The sequence below is a fragment of the Papaver somniferum genome, chromosome 5, assembly GCF_003573695.1.
Source record: "Papaver somniferum cultivar HN1 chromosome 5, ASM357369v1, whole genome shotgun sequence".
NCBI lineage: Eukaryota > Viridiplantae > Streptophyta > Magnoliopsida > Ranunculales > Papaveraceae > Papaver > Papaver somniferum.
Window position 1 is genome coordinate 95,813,710 of NC_039362.1, and position 19,093 is coordinate 95,832,802.

The 19,093-nt window shown below is 36.6% G+C and overlaps 1 long non-coding RNA gene and 1 pseudogene across 3 annotated transcripts; one reads left to right on the top strand and one right to left on the bottom strand.

Annotated features, from left to right (window-relative positions):
• Positions 1–439: 439 nt before the first annotated feature.
• LOC113282285 lies at positions 440–3,557 on the top strand. Of its 3 annotated transcripts, none has more exons than XR_003326696.1 (5): positions 440–673; positions 1,168–2,006; positions 2,627–2,793; positions 3,203–3,269; positions 3,387–3,557. It is a non-coding gene; the product is annotated as an uncharacterized LOC113282285 (long non-coding RNA). The 3 variants fall into 3 exon arrangements; XR_003326695.1 differs by having other exon boundaries at positions 441–764; XR_003326694.1 differs by having other exon boundaries at positions 470–2,006.
• Positions 3,558–9,215: 5,658 nt separating this feature from the next.
• LOC113282286 lies at positions 9,216–12,792 on the bottom strand (annotated as a pseudogene).
• Positions 12,793–19,093: the final 6,301 nt, after the last annotated feature.

Below are 19,093 nucleotides of genomic sequence, written 5' to 3' on the forward strand. Positions count from 1 at the left end.
TGTACTTTCATCTTTTTGACAAAGTTTTATTCATTTACGAAGAAATGAATCAAAGGGACCAACCTTTTGTGGATGTTGGTTAAAAAATGGAAACTCCCTATAAGGAAGCAGAGCAAACATGCTATTTAAATGCCCAGGCATATTAGGTCCAAATAAGTTACGGAGGTTAGATCCCCATGCATGTAACGTAATTCGACAGAATCTCCTCAGACCCTTAATTCTTAAATCATAAACTGGAGCTTCATGCGTAACTATATATGTTGACAAAGCAGCAAATTTAATTTGCAGATGAAAGTTAAAAATCTGCATCACGTGCCCATTGATTTACGTACTTTCTAGTTCTAAATTTTGATACACGTTATCTAATTCCTTTAAAATCCTAAATTCATTAGGTTTCACGTTGAACGGTGACCGTCACTCATTCACAGAATTGATTTGTTTCACTTGGAAAGAAAAATAAGGATTTTTCCCACAAAATAAAGAATTTTTTTAATAATAAAACAATCTTCCCGGAAAAAAAATTCTGAGAGAGATTTTTTTTTATTTTTTCTCATAACCCTAATATTGTTTCCGACCGCCCACGACTCTCTTCTCCACCACATCCCTTCTCTTCCAGAAGTTTAACAGAAGATCGATTTGATTAATTTGATCAACTGGGGTTTTTTATGTGTAGGTAATAAGTTTCTATGTTTTCCTATTTTTCATAAAAAAATCTCTGCGAAAAATCTCACATCTTCTTCTTCCAGTATCATCAACCACATCAGGTAATGTTCCAGTGAACACTAAGTATACATAGATAAATAGGGTTTCGTTGATTAGGGTTTCGTTGTCATCATCATCATCTCTATTTTGCTAGATGTTATTAGGGTTCACTTTTTTATTAGGGATACTTAGATAAATAGTTGCAGAGAGGTTGGACTAATCTTCAAGGTGTTTATAATCAATTTTTGGTGTTTAGTTTTACTGTTTTTTGTTTTTCAACTCAACTCTTTACTTGAAAGTGATTTATGTCATTGTTAATGGATTGATACCAATCACAGTGCCCAGATTCGAAGCAAAAACAATTTGTTTTCCCATACATATGATTATTGTTTTTCTCGATCTTTAAACTTTGACTCTTAGGGTTTCTTCTAATTTTTTTAGGGATTTCAAACATTTGATTTGCAGATGAGTTACTTAATTGGAGATGCCTGAAAATTGTGGATATTTTTGTTCCATGTAGTCAATTTATACTTTCAAGATCTAGGTGATGTTTTTGTTCTTATCATAACTGTCGAACTTTATGTTTATTTGTAGGATTGTTATATGTCTGATGTCATGGCTGCAGTTGACCAGTTAATTTGGTCGAAAAAATTCGGCAATTTGATTTATCTTAGCTATGATTTACAAAACTAATTGATGCTTCTGAAAAAGATTTATGTTTCTGAACAATAACTTCCTCTTTGCATGTTAGTAAAGTATGTACTTATATTTGCTACTCGGAATTAATTTATTGAGCCTCCAATAATTTTAAAATTTTATCAATCATAATAAGCTATCCAACAGTTCTACCCAAATCACTGTTCATCCTGAATTCATAGGTTGTCTATCATTATGATTGTTGGCGGTTTTGAAAAAGCTTCCAAGATAACCAATATTGTTCATATGATAAGTATAGATGTTACCTGTTACAGATACTTGATTAGTAATCCATATTCATACAAAGTTTGTTTTTCATCAATAATGGAATTATATTCTTTCCTTTTTGAGTAAGGGCTAAGCGTTCATTCCATATTACTACTGATTGTTTCTATTACTGTTATATCCTTATAACCCCGCTTTAATCTCAAAACCGTGTTTGCGTCTTCTTACATAATTCTATGTATTAGTTTTATCTGTGATTTCAGGTGATAAATTATGTTACGAGTTGGAATTCAATTGGAATCGAATATTGCTACAATGGCCAAAAGCCTTTTCCTGCACCTTTCTTAGAAATTGCAAAGCAGTCTCCATGGGTTGGTATAAAGGTATTACTGAAGCCCTTCGTTTAGTATATTATATAATGCAAATCAATAGTTCAGTGGTTGCTCTTATTTCTTTTATGACCTAAGTCATTTACTTAGGTTGACAGTTGAGATGTTGTTTCATTTTTGTAATATGCAACTTCTAAAATGTCTTAGAACTTCCATTTCCCTTGGCTAGAAATTAAATTGGAGAGTCTGTTAGTTCTTAACTTTCATCTCCATGCCTGTTTATTGGTTATTTCCTAGGTTTTTTACTACCAACACTTAATCTATTTCCCTCTGTTAGTTCTCTACCCAGGTTCGCTAATATTGGGATTTTATTAAGAACACTTGAATCAATTTGTACTAAGCTTTTCAAGAAATCGATATGATTTCAGAACTTTTTATTATTTTTGTTTTCATTTTTCCAATGCAATTTTGGAGTCTTATTAAATATTTGGATATATATAGAGATAGTGATGATGTTCTGTGGAGATCCACTAATTCCTATCATTGTTACTCCTCTGGGTACGGGGAATGTGAAACCACAACACTTCACAAGATTTAGATGAATAACACAATTGCAGCTATGATCATAATGCTGGTGGCTACCGGGATCTTACACCGTTTTTCAATCAATGCAGGCCGTGCAGACCCAGTTAGTAATTTCAGTACAATGGTAGTATTATGAGTTATATATTAAACTGGAACATGGTATGAGTACACCAACCGATACAGGGGCCAATCTTATAATGGTTGGAATGGTTTGGGTGAGCTGTTTCAAGGGCGCCTTGATGATGGAACCATTAGGGTAAGTGATTAAACTCATTTATATTTTTGTACGTCTTACAATAATGAGTGTTTTGTCTGATAGGTTTCCCAAATTTTTTATTCATTTTGATAATTGTCAAGAAATGTTGTCCAATTTATTCACCGTGACTCTTGAATTCATTAAACTAAATGTTACTGTACTAGACCTTGCACTTTGCTTTTAATGGTTACTTTCTTTACTCTTTAGTTTCAAAAAGGAAAAATAGGTTTACCGAGAATAGTTCACCGGTAATTATCAGTTAGTTTCTTATGAAATGTAAGAAGAACGATTGTTTACAGCATTAATAGAATTATAATAAAAAATAGAGTATTTTTAAAATTCTAATTATGTTTTAAAGGTATTGTATTTTACTTTGATCTCTAATATCTCTTAATTTTTGTTGTATCAGAGTGTTAAATAATGCAATGCTGGCGAAGACTGTACTGAGACAAGTATTCAAACACGGTACTGAGGAGGTAATGGTTAAGTGATGCTCTAACTTTTTCTTTTTGATCATAATTTTCACATTCTCCATTTTCCAGTCTTGCCGTCTCTATGTTTTCTACCAATTCTGTTTTTCTCATTTTCTGCAGGCGTTGCTTCTTCTTTATGCATGTAACGTGATTACTTTGTAAATTTTCTGCATAATACTGTAAAATTCGTGGCAACTATTTAATTTTTTCACTGTCTAATTCGGGGTATGGAATGTTTTAAATGTCTATGTAATATATTTGATTGGTAGCAAATTTATTAGCTCATGTTAATTGTATGGGTACAGTTTATTTGTTTAATATATTGGTGATTTTTTATTCTTCTTCTTGAAGCTCCTCGAACCAAGGAACGTTGCGGCATCACCTTGAAGCCGCCCACCAATTTGTCGGCTCTACAACATTGCCATCACCTCTGCATTCTAATATTTTTATTTTATTTTCAAATTTAGCTGATAAAAACACCAGGATTTCCTATTTTTTGTCTGATATATCAAGTTGAAATATACCAAAAGTTATAATGAAACTTTAAGTTTGCTAATTTGTAATAAAATGGTGGTGGTTAATTCTGAGTATGGGGCGAGGCGAAGCCGAGCCAAGCATGCATTGAGACGGGACGAGGCGAAACCGAGCCACACCACATCAAAAAGCTAAGCATGCATTGGGACGGGGTTAGGCGAAGCCAAGCCACACCAAATCAGAAATCCTAAACATATTGGGACGGGGCAAGGCGAAGCCCCGCCACACCAAATTAGAAATCCAAAGCATCATCGGGACTGGGCGAGGCGAAGCCGAGCCACACCAAATCAAAAATGCATGTGGACGGAGCGAGGCGAAGCCGAGCCACTACAAATATAAAATCCTACGAGGCAGAGCGGGACAAACTCCCACAAAAACAAATAAAAATGCACGACGAGTGAGGCAAAACCACATCACAACAAACTAAAAATATGGTTAAAAATAAAAAGAAACAAAAGATGATTTTTGGGTCTGCCCGAGCATAGCACAGGCACAAAATCTAGTGTGATTACTGGTCATAACTGATTTCAAAAAGTCATTCTCGTATCATCGTAGAACATATTGCGGTATCCGTTCCATTCTCTCGAAGTGTCAACTTTGGTTTGTCTGGAACCACTGATTATGATATCATGTAGTTTCTGATTTCTTCTTGTTTTGGAAATCGACAGACTACCGGATATATTTAGTATATACTGATGACTTTACGTGGCTTACGATGGGATTAAATGTCATCAAACGATCGTCACAATGGAAACAATGCCAAGAAAGTCAGCAGAAAAGGTTTATGTATGCAATGTGGATCAAAAGGCCAAGCAAGATGGAAACATTAGGGTACCAACTACCCATGCTGTGGCAACTATGATCTATCTAGATATATAATAATTAGGATTTTCCCAGTAAGTTATGCTAGGGTTGACGAAGAAGTAGTAGACCACGGGCTATTATCCATTATTGAACGATCGTAAAAAGGTATGACCGTGATCTCATGCATGAATTTCTGCAAGTCATAAGGAACTGTAAAGAATCTCTCTTTGCACATGCATGCATGTGCTCTTTTGATTGCATGTCTGATGGTGAGCTACCAGGTTCTTAAAAGTTCCGTATGGGAAGAACCATTCCAACATCAAAATTATGCAACTCTGAGGACTTTCTTTTTTGGTCAATCAGGAAAATCAATTTGTGGGGGCAAAAAACTAAACATAATCATGCTGGGTGACATATGGGTGAGCTAAGTCCTTAAAAATATCAGACGAGTCCATCAAAAGAGCATCACGAACATGGCATGATTTTTCTTCGAATATGCATTTTAACAACTCCGGAAGAGATAAAGTATCGAATCAATGTTTACTTTAATAATACAAATAACGTACTACTAGCTATAATTCTACAAATGAAGAAGACAAAAACAAAACGAAGTTATTTTTTACTTTTCTTTGTCATTTGCAGTACTTTCAAGAATCTGCAAGACAAATGCATTATGCAACTACTACTTGACGAAAATGATAATCTGAGTCTAGAGCGTACGTAATTTCTTATCAGCATTATTTTTATAACGTCTTTGATTTGGTCAGGAGATTGATTTATCCGTGGAAATAACAAAAACAAGACAAAATAGTGGATTCAAGTAGGACTTGATTCAATTGATTACCCCCCATAAAGGGTTGCTGTTTGTTGAAACTTAAAATTGTCGGAATCACGTGCTGTGGAAAAATATGCCCGTACTGAAACCCACCCCAGTTTGCTCCTGTTGGCGGCTGTCAATTTTCATCACCTCGTCCTCATCTCCCAAAAATGAGTTTGCCATGATCTTGTTTTCCTGTGATGTCACTGGACAATATTTTTCTTCACCACTGATAAACACATAACAGTGATTACGGCCTAATAGAAAACAACAGAAGTGTGATTTATCGCTAAATTTTCAACATGGAGGATGCAGCAGCTTACACCCCGCTTCAATTACTTTACGGATGGTATACATTTTCTCTGGTGATGTTGATGCGTGAAGTCACCATGCAATATATAAACCAGAAGCAGCGTGTCGTCATGTTTTTTTTTTTGGCTATTATCATCGACCAATGCTTGAAGAAAGTCACGCCACATAATGGTATTCATATTTACTTTCTATTTGAATAAACATACATATTTGGTAATGATTGTGATGTTCACCACTAATATGATGCGTGTAGACTGAAGTTTATCAAGAGTGAACTCAAATATTATCTACGCGAGGTAGTTTAACTATTGCTAATTTAAGATTAGTCGTGAGGTGGTAGGGTTAGGTTAATGACGGTGACCAAATATTATCAGATTAACGAATACGAGCGGACCATGACCACTAGGGACGGGCTTGACCTTAAACAACTTTAAATTTTTACCACATACAGGAAACAAAATTCCAATACTTTTTGATGCGTTAGGACCAGTTTCAGAAATGAAAGTATGAAGCTAAATTATAAGAGTACTTGCTTGACCACTAAAAGATTCTACTACTTCGGTATTTTAATTTAGACTTATCAAACTAAGGTGGTCGTGATCAACTTTTTTGGAATGAGCACCGGCCAGAGCCAGTCACAGTCACACATTAGAAATGTTATCATCGTTATGCCCATACATGATCACCAAGGCAAAACAATATACTGGTTGGTCAGCGGATCAATGACCTGAATAGTAAAAGAAAAACGTCAAGATTAGAAACCCAAACGTGGTTCATGTTTAAAACCTTGATTAGTCCTGTAAAATATATAGAACTGCCGATTGGGTTGTTGAAAAGTATTCTCATTACCGTGGTTCGTTGAGGTTAGAATATTGTTCGTGCCAAAAAGAAAAGTTGAATATAGCTTTGATGGAACACCATGTGTTAAATTCTGGAGTACTAAACAAAGGAGCTATTGGGATCTTGGGCCCTTAAGGTAATCTCGTACACGAACACGATTCGATCTAGTGTGCGGATGGAAAGGAGCGAGTGCGAGAGGGTGGATTCGATAAAGGCAACTTTGATGTATTTGAAAATTGAAATGAGGTCGTCTTGACAACTTGGGATTCATTTAATAACCTGACTTTGTCCGACTTGTAAACTAAGAGGAAATAATGCCAGTGTTTGTTTTATTGCTTCGCTGGGAGTTTACAATAGCGAAGGTTCGACAGTCCAATATGGAATATTTGGAGCTGGTGTTATTTATGGGTTACAGTTGCGACATGTAGGAATTACCTATAGGTACTAGTTTAGTGATACTAATTAGTGGCAGGTCCATCCACTAAAGTCCAGTAAGCATAGGTCCATAATTAAAAGAAAACATGAAACTGGACCTAATTTTTTAAGCCTAGGTCCTGTACACGTGCGGGACACATGTGACGTATTATCATAATTCCCAAAACACCCGCACTATATAAAAACGGATAGAGACGTTCGTTTCTTTTTCATTCTCTCAATTTATGTTTTCAGAGAAGAGCTCTGCAAGTGAAGATTATTTGAGGTCCTTGTTCGATTCGTGAGTTCGAGCTCTGCAAGTGTAATCGGTAGGTGGATTTTTTGTTCTTACGATATTCATACTTGATTTTTTAATTTTTTTACTTCGATTTTGATAAAAATCCTTCAGATCTAGATAGAAAGTCATGTTTTATGTTCATTTCATTAGTAGATCTGATGTTTTAATTCCATTTTGTTGGTCTTTGGTTTGTTTTTAGTTTGCTTTTGTGTATTAATCATCAATACGTATATGATGTACTGGTGGTTTTTGATGAAAATAGTCCAGATCTAGTTATAAAATCATGTTTTACGTTCGTTTCGTTTGTAGATCTGGTATTTTAGTTTCATTTTGGTGGCTTTTGGTTTGGTTTCATTTTGGTTTTGTGTATTAACCATCAGTACGTATATGACGTACTGTTAATCTGTGTTTACTATGCATCTATAGGTTTGGTTTTAGTTTTTTACAGTGTTTTTTTGGTATGAATTGACAGTACATATATGGCGTACTCTTCTGATTTTGTTTTATTCGAAGTTTTTCCAGTTTTTTTTTGTTCGATCCATGAGTATGTATGTATAATACTGAAGTGTTGTCACCTTTTTTAGTCTTATCCGTCAGTACATATACGAAATACTGTAATATTTGTTTCGATCCTCTTATTTTTCATAGATCTATTACCTATTCTTGTCATGCAGTTGATTTGTTATTCATGAATCTTCAGTACATATGTCGCATACTGATAGAAAATGCTATTTGGATGTGCTTTGTCTCATTTTTTAGTCTTATCCGTCAGTACATATACAAAATACTATAATATCTGTTTCGATCCTCTTATTTTTCATAGTTCTGTCACCTATTCTTGTCATGCAATTGAGTTTGGCCACTTCTTTGACATGAAGTTCAGTTTTTAGTTCATGACTCTGCAGTACGTATATGTCAAACTGATATAAACTTCTTCTAATTCTGTTTTATTCACAATTTTGCTACTTCTTTTGGTTTGATCCATGAGTACGTATGTGAGATACTAAAATATGTGCTTTGATTCGGTTATATTCATGGATTCATCACTTCTTGACATGCAATTGAGTTTTTAGTTTATGAATCTGCAGTACGTATATGACGTACTGATAGAAACTTCTTTTGATTCTGTTTTGTTCATAGTTTTGCCACTTTTTTTTTTGTTTGACCCATGAGTACGTGTGCGAAATACTGAAATAGATGGTAGCTTTGTTGATGTGTTTTAATATTGTTATATTCTGATCACATTTACAGGTTCCATATGTCCAACGGATACACACTCTATATGTAAGCAGTGCGGCAGATATATACTCAGATTTGTAAGTAGTGCAGTAGATATGTACTCAGATTTGTAAAAAGTGCAGCAGATATGTACTCAAACTTTAAGCACGGTGGCAAATATGTACTCAAATTTAGCAGATATGTACTCAAATTTGTGGTATTTTATATGTTTTAATTAAATTTGGACCTCCCGATAAATAAAATCTCGATTTGGTAGAAGTATGTTATTTCACACATATTTAACCAGTAGGGTATATTAGTCATTTCCATGTTTTCAGAAAACTTTGGACCCTAGGATAAGAATAAAATCCGGTTGGACCCTCCTATAAATAACCTTATGGGCTTAGGACCAAACAAGAAATTTTCCACCCAGCAGTTCTTGCCAGGCGGTCCAGGCCCAATGGTTTTTCTTGAGAATGCGCTGACATTTCGAGAATGATGAAACGCAAGCAGTGCTCCAAGCTGAGATGGTGGTCGGATTAACTAGCAGACTAGGGGAGCCGACAAAGGTCACTTTCAAGCGGTTGTTTGCATTGTAAAACAGATGAAAGAAGCTAAACTTTGTAGAGTCGGGATATGTCACTACATGGAAAGTCGCCAAAGCAAAAAATCACAAACTGGATACCATAAGATTATTCAGCTAACATCCCCCCGAAAAGAGCATCAAAAAGTATTACACTACAATCTCAGAGTCCATTAAAAGAGCAGCCTACATATATAAGGTAACAAATCAAAATATACCACTAAGTAAAATTTCAAACCTTTGAAAAAAAAAACCCGTGAGACGGTTCAGCTAACGTCCACCGGAAAATTTCAAACCTTTGAAAGTTGAAACTAAAGTTTATTCTAAGAAGAACCATGGAATGATGGAAATAACCAAATAGAACAACACAAGTAACATGCATTTTGTAAATTATCGTAAGACTATTCTTTCACTAACTATGAAGTACTTCAGCCTTGGTTTGTTGTGGTAGTTGATGACAGATTGTTCAATCGTCGAGTAAGATTTCTCATGACATCTATGATCACGGATTTCTTTTGGATCCTTAATTGGAGTGACAAATTTGTCGAGGGAGAAGCTGATTTTTTTAGTAATGCTTCATCCTCCATTATCTTGGTTGGGAAGTGCTCCAAGGCAATTAGGCACAAAGCAATAACTGTACGCAGAGTAGCTACTTCATTTGGTATCCCAAGAGGAGCTTCGACAGACAACGATTTTAGAGTGTTTAAATCGTGTTTTTCAACTGTTTCAACGTCAGTTGCAAGAAGCACTCTCAATGCAGCCAGCAAACGACCTTCTACCAATTCTGGACCTCCTAAGCTTACCTGGTGGAGTAATAAAATGATTTCAATCCTAACAAACAACTTTCAGAAATGTTTCAAAGAAAAAGAAAGATTTCACCATCAATTCATCATCCTTTTCACTAATCTGATCAGCCTAAATGGTATGAAATTAAATCCTATATATATTCTGTGTAATAACGATACAGGTGTGAGTGTCAGTGTCAGAAATGAGTAAGGGTGGAAGAAAAAAGTAGCAAACAGGGACATAGGAGGTTCGGGTCAGGTTTAAGTTATTTCTTAATAAAATTAAAAAAACTACGTTCTTTCTTACAATGATAAAAAAGAAAAGAAGCCATGCTTCTTCTTCTTCTTCTCTTACATTTCTAGTTCCTTATATTTTTCAAGCTTTATAAAACCAAGTTGCAAAAGCTTTTAACAACTAGCAGAGCTGTTGCAGTGTGTGTGTCAGTAGAAGTACCAGCATCTACACACGTCCATACAGGGAATTTTAAAGAGAGAAAGTGTCATCATCCAGAAACCAAAAGAGTGCCCTTATTGGGTGAAATAGATCTCTCCAGCTTAATTGGTTGATAACTCTCTTTTTCTAGGACTCATCCTACGTTAAAAAATTTACTGACAGAAGTTTTCAATTTAAAATAGTCCAGAGGGAGAAGACAAACCTTTAGATCGGAAGCTTCTCCATGTAATTTTAACTGCGATAGAATCTGTTGCTGCCATGGCTTGGGTGCAGAGAAGTTAGGGGACGTGATCCCAACAGCCATGCTCGCGGCATCCAGAAAAGCCCCATCATACTTGAGTTCGATAGTGTCATATGGATTTGAGGGGACTACAAAACCATAATCTGAGGAAAAAATCATTGCTCAAACCCCCGTAATTCAGCACCACTGGATCATTTTGTCTGATATCCGTTTCAGCTTTAACCTGCCATTGTATCAAACATACAATCTTAATCAGCGTAAGAAGTGCAAGAAATTGCAGACCCACCCACACACACAAGCACAGACCAAAACTAGAACCCCAAAGAAAAAGACCTACCTTAACTAACATTTTGGAGTTTTTTGTTTCTTCCTCTTGAAATATTTTAGCATTTGGTTGGAAGCTGTGGTTGCACATATCAATGAGTGGGAGCATCATAGGTATCGAACTATGAGCGCCGTCTGGCAGCCTTGCGCCATGCAAACGGAAGGCACGCGATGAGACTGCTGACATGGCCCAGCCAAGAGCAGAAGCATCTACACCCTGTCCGCCAAAAGGATGATCATCTGGTTTCACATTGTCAAGTGCATGTTTTATGTCCTTTCCAAAATCAAGAAGAAATCTGCATCTCTTATTGACCTGTAAAAATCACAATGCAGAGTATCTGATCATTTATAACCTCATACTAAATGAAATCACATTCAACTGAAATTACTGTATCTTTTAGGATGATCTTTTTTCTTGAAACCGGAAGAAGAGTTCAAATGAGGGCTTTCAGAGGAATTCATTTTCATACCTGATAAAGAAGAGGAGCATACTGCAAGTTTTTTATGTCTTCCCCTGGAAAGAAAATAGGTACGGTGTACGTTTGAGGCAGATTACTGATGTATGGCCACCAGAACGAACCAACTGTAGCTCTTTCTTGGAGAAGCTTCAAACCCAGTTTCATTGCCCATAGTTCCTCTGTCTAGCCCAATATCGCAAAAAATAGAGGTTATCAAACCTTATTGCAAAAACTAGAAAATATCGTTCCTACTTGTAAACCTAAGGGCTGCAGTTTCCAATGAAGTTCTGCTTTGGACAATAACAGTTACCATATGACCTAGACAGCCTATCTCCTGGTGGTTAAACTTGTTTATATGGCACTGATCATAACTTATCGACCAATTCTTCCGCGTGGTTTCACACTTTCACTGATCATAACTTATCCAACATAAGACAGATAAAACATAGTTCAGTTTGAATGACTGAATAAGATAAAGAGTCTGAAAGTAGTAATATGTATACTCAAAAACAGAAGCCATATAAAACGATAAAGCCAGTAAACATATCTCTTAGCATATCAATATTATTATATGAACATGATACTACGCATTGTACAGTTTAAAAGAAATGAACAAATTAGTGTTGTCTAAACTATTCTAATGCCCATTACACTTTAAACAAACTAGGCCTAAATTACAAAGAACATTTTTTTTTCGGCTTTCAAAGAGCTACTAGACTTCTCTAGTTCTTAACCTTATTTCCATTCATAATGTTCTGCTTCCCTAGCTTCCCAAACAATGCAATTAGCTGAGACATGGGTACATGAGATTAATTTCTGAAGATAAGAAACAAAACCCACAATTTCTTTTCAATCAAACTACCAAGTCTCCAACAATTTCCCTAAGATTGAACCAAAAAAATCTAACCACTAGCTCAATATCCAGTGTTCATAACCAAGGTCTAATTTTTAAACTCAGACTCAAACTGGGTATACAAGAACAATGCAATAATAACAACAATTCAGAGATAGAGTGAATTACCAGGAACTTGACGAGCTAATTGAATCAAAACAGAATCAAGACTATCTTCATCACCAGACTCCAAAGATTGAAACTTGAGTGGTAAATGACTAGGAAGAGAAATTAAGTCAGACCCTTTAGGTATATCTTCAGAAGAAACTAAACCAATCCCATTAGATTCCTCATCAACTAATTTCAACCCTTTATGAACAAATCCCCCTTCTTTTCTAACCCATCCAATCAAATCAGGTGGATTTGAAACCAAACGATCAGTATAATAATCTGATGATGAAGAAGAAGATGCATATGTGAGAGTACGAAAGCGGGTTAATGAAATGGTGGAAATAGAAGGAGAATAGTGGATGAAATCCCTAGTTGCCATTAACAATATCTTCGATGAAGCTCCTGTTATGTTCATCATTTTTCTTCTAGGTTCGAGCTCTGCTTTGCTCCTACACAAACTGAAGCCAAACACTTCGAATTTTGATAAACAATTTTATCTTTTTCCACAAATTGTTTCATGGGCCTTGGGGTGAGCATGGGCCGGTATGCAAGGCCGGTTTTCACCTCGTCCACATCCAATCCAATTCATCACGGATTTCAAAAGAACACTAATTTTGGGCATGCCTAAAACTTTCAAGGCATACAAAGGACTAGTCCTAACGTGGGTGACCTTATAAGGGGTACCCTATGGGATGATTCAATTACCTATATACCCTTAAATTCTCTAAATTACTACTAATTTATCCCTATCCCTAATACAAAAACCTATAATCAATAAACCAAAATCAGTTTCATATCCCTAACCCCTTCTTCTTCCTCCTCCACAACAACCGAACCCTTCTTCTTCCTTTTTTTTCATCGTATCATCGCGGAAATTTTATCGTCGATTCGTGAAAATTTAGTCGACGATTAAACTCATCTATATAATGGTTCGCCGTAAGCCAGTATCTCGTTCTAATCGAGCGATTGAACAACCCATTGAAGAAGAAGAAGAAGATTTAGAGAGTGAAGAAGAAACTCAAAATCAACCACAAAATCAACCGGAAGAAGAGATTGAAGAAGAACCAACTCCACAAATGAGAATAAGAAGGTTAGTTTTACAAACCCATCTCGTATTTGATGTTTTTGATTGGTTTGATTGATTTAATTCGTCAAAATCATGTTTCTGCGGCGGTTACAGGGTATGGTTCGGCGCAAAACAAATCTTAGATGTGCGCCGAGCTGTTCTTGAAACTGAACCCTGAAAGTGCATTTGAACGGCTCGGCGTATATCTGAAATCCGTTTTGAGCCGAACTTGGTGACACAGAGACTTATATTTAGGATCGGCTTATTCGATGGTGTTAGTTTTGTGCCGAATATTTTTGTGAATTTCAGAAATTTTGCATGTGCGTAGGATCGGCTTGTATGGTAGTATTAGTTTTGTGCCGAATAATTGTTGTTTGAATTTCAGAATTTTTGCATGTGTATAGGATCGGCTCATATGGTAGTACTAGTTTTGTGCCGAATAAATGTTTGAATTCATAAGTCTAGATTCGGCTTATTCGATAGTATTAGGGTTGCGCCGAATATCATTGTTAAAATTTCATAAATTTTACTAGTGTGTAGGATCGGCTTATTTATATGATATCATGTTGCGCCGAATACATGTTTGAGTTCATAATCATAGATTCGGCTTATTCGACGGTATCGGTTGTGAGCCGAATATATAGGATCGGCTAATAATTTTGCATGTGCGTAGGATCGGCTTGTATGGTAGTATTAGTTTTGTGCCGAATAATTGTTGTTTGAATTTCAGAATTTTTGCATGTGCTTAGGATCGGCTTGTATGGTTGTATTAGTTTTGCGCCGAATAAAGGTTTCGATTCATAAGTCTAGATTCGGCTTATTCGATAGTATTAGTGTTGCGCCGAATATTGTTAAAATTTCATAAATTTTACAAGTGTGTAGGATCGGCTTATTTATATTATATCATGTTGCGCCGAATACATGTTTGAGTTCATAATCATAGATTCGGCTTATTCGACGGTATCGGTTGTGAGCCGAATATATGGGATCGGCTTATAATTGTTTTGTGGTATGAGCCGATCCACTCTCTGTGTAAGCTAATAAAAATTTCAAGACATGATTCGGCTCATATGTGTTATTTCGGGTAAGCCGAGCCTTCTTATTTTCTTACAAGTTTTTGGCTTTCCAAATCTCTTTGTTGTTCGAATTAGTCTTATAACTTTCATACTTGTGTCAGGACCAATGCAGCTACAAAGAGGAAGAAGATGGAGGTAACACCTTCTACTTCTAAAACTCCCGATCCTAGACGAGGAGGTAAGAAAAAATTGGGAGCGGGAGGTAGAGGAGGAACTTTAGAAGAAGTAAGAATTGAAAGACAAGTAAGAATTGAAAGACAAGAAGAAGGAATAGCTGAAGATGAAGAAGTTTATGATAATCAAGAAGTTCATCAAGAAACACAACCCCAAGGAAAACCCAAGAAAGACAAGAAAGGTAAGAAGGTGGCAGAACCCGAGAAAGAAAGAACGATGATGATCGACGGATCACTGGTTTACACATTCCTGATGAAGATGACGTAATTACACCTCGATCAGATGGTTTGCCTCATGGTCTTCCGGAAGATGGAGGAAATGTGTTGATTGGTTATGCCGATTCTTGGGCGAAGAGAATTTATGAGACTCCTGATCACAACCGTGCAGTCCGAGTATTGAGACACCAGAGGGCAGCGGAATGGAGTCTTGATGAAGAGGTTCCTGAGGTGATTGCTTACGTACAAGCCAGTGCTTTATGGCCTGCTATCAATTATGGACATAAGGAATATGATAGTGTGTCGGCCTCTGCATTTACCGAGCGCTTTTGTCCAGAAACTTACACATTTCAATTACCTTTTGGAGAGATGTCAATCACTCCTGATGAGGCTAGTAAGATTACAGGTCTTAAAGCAAGGGGTGTAAGTGTGGATGCTGGTTTTTATGACATGAGTTGGGATGAGCTATACAATTTGTACCTGGAATGCCTTGGTTGGGGTTCAATGAAAACTGAGTTGGAGTTTTGTCGATCAGTTAAAGATGTCGATGTCGTTTTCATTCCAGGTGGCAGAAATAAGAAGAATAAGAAGATCAAGTTGACTAACTTGAAAAGGGAGTTTGAGAACACAAAGGAAAGAGTCACACAAGGTTTGTTGATAATGGATCCCGTCAAAGTGAAGCAAACCGGAACTGCCTACTTGCTTTATACTCTTGGTAGAGACATCTTTCCCGACACTACCGGAAACAAGGTAAATGCTAATTATCTCCAATTGGTAGAGAATCTTGAAACTTGTAACAAGTTTGCTTGGGGAACGGCTACGCTCGCTTACCTGCTGGACCAACTTTCCACCGCGTCTAGGTTGACAAGTACAAACATCGGAGGGAACTTCACTTTTCTCCAGGTAACTTTTGGGAGTTCAGAGTATGGTTCGGCTTATAACCATAAAACCTTTTAAGCCGAAGTTTTTTCTTACTTGGTTCGGCTTATAATACTTTATCCATATAATCCGAACAGTTCTCTGAGTTTGCAAACTTTAGTCTTACTTTGATGTTTCCAAGTAAAACTTGTTTCTATCAATTCAATTCCTTTGATTTTTTAATGTGGTTCTTTCGATGCAGGTGTGGATATATGACCATTTCCGAATTTTGAACTTGGCCAAATTATTTGAGAAAGATGTCGATTATGTTGATACTGAGCCAACTGAAGCACGGTACGCGTACGAGGACTCCAAGAAAAGGAACAAAAAGAAGTTGGTGGCAAGTTTGAGAGAGACGTTAGAATGTCTTGGTGTTGATGATGTCGCTTTTCAACCATATGAGAATGAAGATGAAGAAGATGAAGTTGTTGAAGATGAGGATATTCCGGTAGGTATGTATCATGGGCCATTGTGGTATCCCGGTGATTATGTCATATACGATCCTAGGCGAGTACTCCGTCAATTAGGATGTGTCCAAAAGGTTCCTTTGTTTGACGAGAAATTCAGGTTGTTACCAAAGAGTGGTAAGGGAACTAAAAGCACCACTTCATCTTGGGAACCAAAGTATGATCTTGATCCCACCGTTGAGTTTTGGAATAATTTAGACAATCACACATTAGATGCGTCCAAGTTAACACCTTTACTTGATGATCCATGTGAAGAGGATCCAGGCTATATGGATTGGTATAACCAAATTTCTCATCCCTTCATTATCAATAAGAAAAGGCAAAAGATATGTGATAAGGGGAAGGCGAGGCCAATCAAGATCACCAACAAGTCTACTTCCGAAGATGTAGTCAAGGCTTTCAAGGTTATGGTAAGAATGACTTCACTTTATACTGTTTTCATAAATTAGTTATGGTAAAAATGTCTTCAACCTCATGGTTATAAGTTGTTCTCAAATGAAAAATAGGTTGCCGCGGGTAGGGAGATGTTGAAGAAAATGAAGGCCAAACTTGGTTGCAAAACAACAATGACCGTGGAAGAACAAAAATACCTCATCGACAAGTGGGATGCAATCATCAACAAAGGACAAGGACCCGAGGAACCCGAACAAAGTCCTACCACTAAGAGGTCTCGACAAGTTGGTGAAGGTACAAGCCAAGTTGGTGCTACCGTCCAACCCGGTAATGATGCGTCGGAAGATGAAGACCAAGGTGGAAGAAGAGGTGGTCGTGGAACTAAGAAGAGGGGTCGTGGTTAAATGCCCTTTTATGTACACTTTTATGGTACACTTTTTCTTAAGTTTTAAGTACACTTTTATGGTGTTGCAAACACCTTTGCTTTAAGGTGCTGAACTTTGTTTTTAATGGTGCTGGGATTGGGTTATGGACACCGTCAATTTCATGTTTTAATGAATAGCTTAACAGCTATGTGCCGAATTTACAGAGTTCCTCTAATGTTAGTTACACGCCGAATCATTTGTCCTTCAGGTTCGGCGCATTCGATAATCACATTATGTGCCGAACTATGAACATTTACAGGTTTCGGCTTATACAATATCCTCAATATGTGCCGAACCGCGAACAATATTTTAACCCAAAAATTAACAAATTCATGTTCGGCTCAGACGATAATCATATTATGTGCCGAACCTTGAACATAAGAGGTTTCGGCTGATACGATATTCTCCATATGTGCCGAACCAGTAACAATATTTCAACCCAGAAATTAAAAAATTATGTTCGGCACATATGAATTTGGATATACAAGCCGAATTAGTAATGATTCTATTCCGGGCTATTCAGGATGTTGTTCGGCTTACTATGAAACTTTCATATAAGCCGAACTAGTGTCTAGCAAAAGGGTGGGAATTGGAAATTATAGGTTCGGCGCATGCAGTAAACAGATTCAGTAAGCCGAACCGTTCATCAATTGGTAGATTCGGCTCATAGATGTGAGCCGAACCTCAACCTGTTTCTCCGAACCATGATTCATAATCTAAGAAATCAACCATTTGGGAATCATTGGTGTAGTTGATGTGTATTTTCCTAGGTTTTTTAGATGATATATGACCCTCCTCATCCTCCATTGAATCAAGAATTATAATTTTCTCACTTTCTCCTTCTCTCCTTCTTAACCAAACCAAAACTTTGATTTTTTTTTCCTCATATTTTTCATCTAAACAACTCTTATAATTCTGAAAATTATCTTAATCTCTAAACAAAATATTTAATCACTAATCAAGATTATTAACACTAATACGTAAATGGCAGATTTGCCATTAAAAAAGTTTGGGTTAAGGGGTTATCTGATTTTGCTATTCAACAACCTTTTTTGTCTTCATTTAGTATGCCTTGAAAGATTTTGGTATGCCCAAAATTATGGTTCTTTCAAAATTGCCATCCGCATCTAATCCATTATCCAACGGATTTGTACTCAATGGACATATGGAAGGACATATTGGTTGCGGATAATCCAATTGATTTGTTTTAGAATTAAAATTTATAACAAGGAAATAAAGGCAACAAAATGACTTTATCAATCCATACTTGTAAAACAAGAACACCTAGATCATTTCAGAACGGAAAATTAGCCAACATGATATCACTCTAACAGGACCTTGCTGAGAAATTTTCTCAAGGAAACATTACACATGGACATAGTTAAGACTGTTAATTTGTGTTTATCGTTCCCGAAGTCAAAACATGTTGATATGCTAAGACGTAAACATATCTGAAAGCTACTTCACATGTCTCCTTAAAAATAATTTAGAATCTAACGGGTCCGGATGTCTAACGGGTTTTCAAGGTTATACCCGGCCCAATATGTAATCCATTGGATTTCAAAAATCTCATCTGCATCCAACCCATTAACGAACGATCCGGACACCCACCCGCAAAAATACAATTGGTCTGGATTGATTCCACGGAATCTAGACTAAATGCCGACCCCAAAAGAATGTAGACGTGAATAGGCCAAAACTTTTGTTATAAGTGGACAAATAGAGAAAGATAGGCTTGGGAGTCCGCTTGGCTGGGTTGGCAATTGCCAATCCATACATGTGCTGGTTGTGTTCTTGCTAGAGAGGATCTGCATCCAAAAAAATTGGCTCCGATGGATATGAAAACGCGAGGGTACCAAAATGCACCACACTTTTTTCTTAGGAAATCTGTATGGACAAACTCAATACAACTCCGAGAGTTAAACTCAATCAAGGAATAGTATCTTAGAGTTATATCTCTATCTCTTGTGATTAGAACGTCTATAGAAACGATTTCCATGAACATAAT